Raw genomic sequence first — 6,232 nt, 5'->3', positions numbered from 1 at the left:
ATCTGGCTCCCTGCTTAGCAGGGGGTCTGCTTCTCCCTCTCCCTTTGCCCCTCCCCCATGCTCATGCTCTCAAATAAATAAAATCTTTTAAAAATATTTAAAAATTTTAAAAAAAGGTGTTTAACATCCACTGTGATACTTCTTAGATCAAGGCAATATGCGCTTATTAACAATTCACAGTATAAGAAACTACATGAGATAACTGAAAAATTCGGGATATAAAGAAAAGAAGATATATACTCTCTGCCTACAAGGGAGTTACAGTCTAGTTGGAAACAGATAATTCCTATGAAAATGTGAAGAATTTTACAATGTTTCCAAGGTTTGAAATGCCTGCAGTACAACGTTACTTCGGAAGAGAGTGCTCCATGGGGAAGAGCTGGAGCAGAGCTGGAGCTGCCTGGTGGTGGCAAGAGGCGGTTCTCAGATAGGGACGGACGGGTGATGGAGCTTTCCCATTGACAATAAGGAGTTACTGCTCATCATCAGATGAAAGACAGAAATGAGAATTATACAGGTAGTTGCAGTGCAGAGAGAAGGGGAAACAGCACAGAGGATTCTCTACCTAGGGAGGGGAGGGTGAGCGATACAGTGGGAAAACAGAGGCAACGTGACAGAGTGTCATGTCATGCACAGGGAGTCATTCCATAAATACTGTTCAGAACTGAAGACACCTGGCAAATCAGGCTGAGGAATCTGGGCAGTAGCTTTTGGTTAAAGGGGAGATTTCTTAAGTACTTTCCAAGAAGAATGACATAATGAATCCTTAGGAAGAATCGTCCAAGTGGTAAATAAGATGGAAAGAGGAAGAAAGGCAGGAGCCTCTCATGGCTGGTAAGATATCAGAAGAAAACCACAGAAATTTGGGCTTGAGGCTATAATTGCTTGGATACACGAGAATGAAGAAATGCAGAATGGGGGTCTACTTATCTATAAAGGAAGAATTGTCAGGTGTCAGGGCTAATAAAAAAAAAAGAAAGAAAAAGTTAAAAATAGTTTACAGGTTTTCAGATCGAGTTTTCAGAAATATTTATGAAGCTCCCAACACTTGGGATATATAACATCTTAGTCATCCCCACTGAACAGGCTCCGTGCCCCTCTGAACTGAAGTAGTATTTTTGATTAGGGCCCAGCTGGTGGTTCTGGGACACTTGCCAGAGGATCTGGTGACCAGCTTAATAATTACATGTTGATTAGAATATGTAATTTATGAAAACAACTTGAAAAATGAAACCCAAGACTGCCTGAAATAAAAGAAACCTTATTACACACATAAACACATTTAATTTATTTATTTTATTCTATCCTGAAAAGGAGAGTAAATTGTCATGACTATACAGAAAATCCAATAATTATTTATTCATTTAATTAATCACTCAATTAAGCGAACAATATATCCATTCAACAAATATTACATGGAGCACCTACTACATGCCAGGCACCATACTAGCTATTGAAGATAGAAATAATAGTAGGAAAATATCCTTCTCCAAGAGGCTCACAGATTGGTCAAAAGAATAACTCAAGAAGCTGGGGATCACAAAGAGGTGGCAGTTCCCCATGTCACCTCAGAAAATGGCAGGACTAAAAATGGGCAGGACTGATATGGAAAGGCAAGGAGTGTTGCATCATATAAGTGAAATTAGCTTTGCTCTTTTACTCTGAGTCTTTTTTTCCCTCTTACTCTAGAGTCATTTTTGATCTTCCACTTTCTTTATACACAACATCCAATCCATTGGCAAATTTTATTAGGTCTACCTTCACAACGTATCCCAAATTTGATTGCTCTGTATATGATCCACTGCTATGTATGCAACTAGTTCAAGTTCCAGTTACTTCACATGTGGATGACTGCAGCAGTCTTTTCACTGGTGTTCGTGCCTCTATCCTGGCCGCTAGCATCTCTTCACCCAACATTCACAGTGAGCCTTTTGAAGGTAAGTCAAATCATGTCCCTCCACTGGTTAAACCTACGCTCATTCAGAGTATAATGCAAAGTTCTAACAGTGCCCCATAGAGCCCTACACAGACTGCATTTGTCTCCAACCTCCCCATTCTCCTGCCCAACTTCCCATGTGCTATGTGGCCTCCTTGCTGCTTTCCAGCAAGCCAAGTGCTCTCCCACCCCAGGCTTTCATGCTAACTGTTCTCTTTGCTTGAAATGTTCTTCCTTAGATACCTTCTTCTCGTACTTCTTTTTGTCTTTGCATAAATATCACTTAATGTAGCATCTTCCATAAATCTTTAGTGCTATTACTGTTTTATTCTTCTTGTTTATCACATGCTTGTTTATTGTTTGTCCTTCTCTGCTGAAATGAAAATGCCACAAGTGCAGAATAGTTGATATATTTTTGTTTGCTGCAGTATCCCTAAAATAACGTGTTGCACAAAGAATACCCACAGACAGTATTTGTTGAATTAGTGAGTCAAATGTAACTGACATGGCTTAAGGCTTTTTCTTATTTTCAGCCTACTTAAGTGGGCAAATAAACGAAGGATAAGTATTGAAGAGATAACCCTCTTTTATAGTCAGTAAGCCTTTAACCTGTAACCTCTGTAAGGTTTAAGGAGCCCATAAGTTACTATTTTTTTTTAATTTTAACATTTAGATAGGATTTTACAGAGATTTTGGACTAAAAGATTATATAGGTCATTCTAAGAAATTTTTAAAGTGAGCAAAGTGTGCTTTAAAAAAATCACCTAGAAACTTATTTCCCCATGGTATACACAGCTGACATCTTCATGTGGGTGTCCTACTGTATGGACAATTTTATGCTCTGATTTTCATTATCTAGTATTTAGGTTTTTCTTAGCATTAGGCAATTAAAGTTCTTTGAAACTATGATATGTGTGTGCATTTGTGTGTTTACACACAGACTGCCTTCCAGAAAGGTTGTATCAGCATACACCTCAATGAGTACACTTGGTATCTATCTCTCCTTACCCATGACGAGAACACAGAGGCAAGGTTAGTAGCATGGTTGAGAGTTCAAAAGCCAGGGGCATCTGGGTGGTTCAGTCAGTTAAGCATCTGACTCTTGATTCTAGCTCACATCATGATCTCAGGGTCCTGGAAACCATCCCCGCCACAGAGTCCACGCTTAATGTGGAATCTGCTTGAGGTTCTCTCTCTTCCTCTGCCCCTCCCCCTTTCTCTTTCTCTAAAATTAAATAAATAGACCTTAACAACAACAACAAAAGCCAAAACCAACTGCCCAAGCTCCAATTGCAGCTTCACCATTTGTTAGCTTTGTGACTTTGGGAAACCTGTATTAGCTCTTACTGCCTCAGTTTTCTATCTATAAAGAGGTCATAACAATGATATCAAGCTCATAGGTTTATCACGAGAATTAAATTGAGTAAACATATGCAAAGAGCTTAAAAGAGTAACTAGCAAATATTTAGCATATATAAATGTTAGCTGGGAATATGAAGAAAGTAAAATTCAATATTGTATATGAGTATTTAAAATATGAGGGAAAAGTGATATTATCCCATGTATCTTTGATTATAAATATATTAACTAATTTTTGACTTCTTCACCATTTTCTTTTTGTAATTAGTCTACTTAAGTCCTTTTCTCATAATTTATTCATTTGTAAGGATTATTTATATATTGAGATTAACTCTTCACATATTTATTGAAAATATTCCTCTAATGTGTTATATCACTGGTTCATTAATATTATGTATTATATTTGTAATGTACAGAAAATTTTAATTTATATTGTCAAGCCTATCAGTTTATGCTTTAAATTTTTATTTATGCTTCTATATTTTCTCCCGTATTTTATGACTTAAAATTTTATATTTAGCTCTTTAATTTATCTGGAACTTAGCGTATGATAGGATGAGAATTTACCTTAAAGCTTCTATGGAGCAAATTTTCTCAATATCATTTATTAAAAAATTCATCCATATCCACTCTTTTGTAATACTTCCTTTATATTAAGTTTATATGCATGATATATACACACACACATACACCTATATACATACATATCAAAATTAAATTCTATATCTTAAAGATTATCCTACATTTTTGTCAGTATTTATAGAATAAATAAATGAATCTGAGTTGAATGTATAGTAAGGATAAAAATTGCGTCGGCAGAGTTTTCTTTGGTCTGTCCAGGTAAGGCTAATTACTTCCTTCACAGGGAACTTTTCATACTAAATTCCAATTAAAGGTAAAAAGCAATGTGAGAACCTCCTGCAACATTTGCTGCATGCAGATGATCTGTGTAATGCTAATAGCTTCATACACTCAATGTGATTGTGCATAAGCCTGTTACTAATAAGCCCACTCAAATAATCTGGCTAACGTATAACAATAAATAGAACAATTAGAAATGTCATAGTGTCAACCAAAGCATTTGTGAAATTCCAATCTTTGTTTCTAACCATTTGGGCTTGTTTCCCTGCTGTTGTTTCTAAAGCTCACGCTCTCATTAACACTGAAAAGAACAGAGGCTCTCAAGAGTTATGTAGAAGGCCTGCTGCTGATCACTTGACCTCATATTTTTAACGAGCCTGAGCATCTGAAACTAAATGAATGTTAAGTGCAGTGTCTTGAACTCATTTCAAAATGAGTATGCAGATCTCATTTTAGTCCTTCAGTTATTAGAAATAGATAAATGAATGATTGAATGGATAGATCAATCAATCAATCAATTAAAAGGCCTTCCATTGCCTGCCTTGTACTGTCAGACTAGATGACTGCAAGTAACTGTTTGAGGCCCCTCCACTAGGGAGGAAGTATAGCCTTCCTCTGGGTATACAGAAGGACAGATGCTAGGACTCAGGCTAGAATGTTTTTGGATCACAGTGGAAACCTAAGTACGATAAACAATAAAGTTAAGGACACTTGCATCCAAATCACTTTATCTTTTTCGATTTATTTTTGGCCAATCTTTCCTGGTCAGTGTTGCTATAGTAAGATGAGCCTGCCTCCAACACAATTTTTTATGAGGTATAAAAGCCAATCCTAATGCTTGTTTTCAATCTGTGGCGAAACGTCCTTAGTGTTTTCAGTAGATTTAAGCATACTATAGGCATTATTGTTTGTTTGGTTGGTTGGTTGGTTGGTTGGTTGGTTGGTTTCACTTGTTTTTTGCAAAGGTTTGTGACCAATTTGTCCAAAAGAAATGTTATAACAATAAAGGACTTTACTTTGTTAAAATCTTCTTGGCCTGTGTTTTTTGTTTAATTCAATATAACATCATCTGATAACATGAATAGACTCTGATTACAGAAAAACACAGAAATTCTGTTTTAGAAAGTAGGCATATACTGTATAAACTGATGCTAATATCCAGCTTGCTAATCGGGAATACAGAGTCTCAGAGGTCAACTTAGAGAAACATATGTCATTCAAAACTCCCTACAAAACAAAGAAACTGCCATAGCATTGCACCACATTTACTCCTCAGATGATGAGGTCTACAGACAGAAGAGTGAGGTCTGTTATATTGTTACATTATATTCAAAGGGTCCATAGCAAGCTATGATGGAAAACTGGGACATGTGCAGATGTGTCAAATGGTTAAGAAAAAAAGATCAAAGTCTTTCAAGGTTGTGGTTTTGGAGGCTCCTAATTCTGTGTTCCTTCAAAGTACATCATATCATAGCTACAATGCGAGAATATTGGGGAAGCTTGGAGTGAACTTCAAATAAGGCTCTTAAGTATGAATCATGTCCACAGGCTATAATCAATCAAGCATTCCATTTTCCCAGGAGAAATGTATTTAAATAATTAATCATGCCCAACCTATGAAGGACTGGTCATCAAGACTGCTTCTACAGATACTAAATTATCTCTCACCAAGGAATATTCCAAATTTAAATACCTCACACATCTGAATATCCGTTATCTTTTCATGTTCTGATTTGTCATCAAGACTTTCTAGGATTCTGAATATGATTGATTGTTTCAGTGAGGTGCTAATCATCAGGGTAACAAAAATAGAGAATGTAAGAGAGAATCATTCACAGAATCCTTTTTCACTTTACTACATCAGAAACCCAAGTGAGAAAAGAGAAATAGGAAATCAGACCTTTCAAGGGAATCTTTTTAATTAACCTCATCAGTTGCTGTGGTTCAGAAAATGTGGAAGATACATAGTTCCTTTAACATATTTTCTATATAAAATATTTAAAACAATGATGAAGAGACTTCCAGGACTATGACATGCAATGAGATTAAAAGTTATCACACTCATCCTTAACAAGA

At 36.2% G+C, this 6,232-nt stretch overlaps 1 long non-coding RNA gene across 1 annotated transcript in view; it reads right to left on the bottom strand.

Moving 5' to 3' along the window:
* Positions 1-930: 930 nt before the first annotated feature.
* Positions 931-6,232, bottom strand: part of LOC117803505 — an 84,415-nt gene continuing 79,113 nt past the window's right edge. Inside the window, exon 3 of the long non-coding RNA XR_004627475.1 lies at positions 931-960. This is a non-coding gene — a long non-coding RNA (uncharacterized LOC117803505). The remainder of the gene's footprint in view (positions 961-6,232) is intronic.

Source organism: Ailuropoda melanoleuca, chromosome 1 (genome assembly GCF_002007445.2).
Source record: "Ailuropoda melanoleuca isolate Jingjing chromosome 1, ASM200744v2, whole genome shotgun sequence".
NCBI lineage: Eukaryota > Metazoa > Chordata > Mammalia > Carnivora > Ursidae > Ailuropoda > Ailuropoda melanoleuca.
The sequence above is the reverse complement of the archived record's forward strand: the minus strand, read 5'-3'. Positions and strand labels throughout refer to the sequence as shown.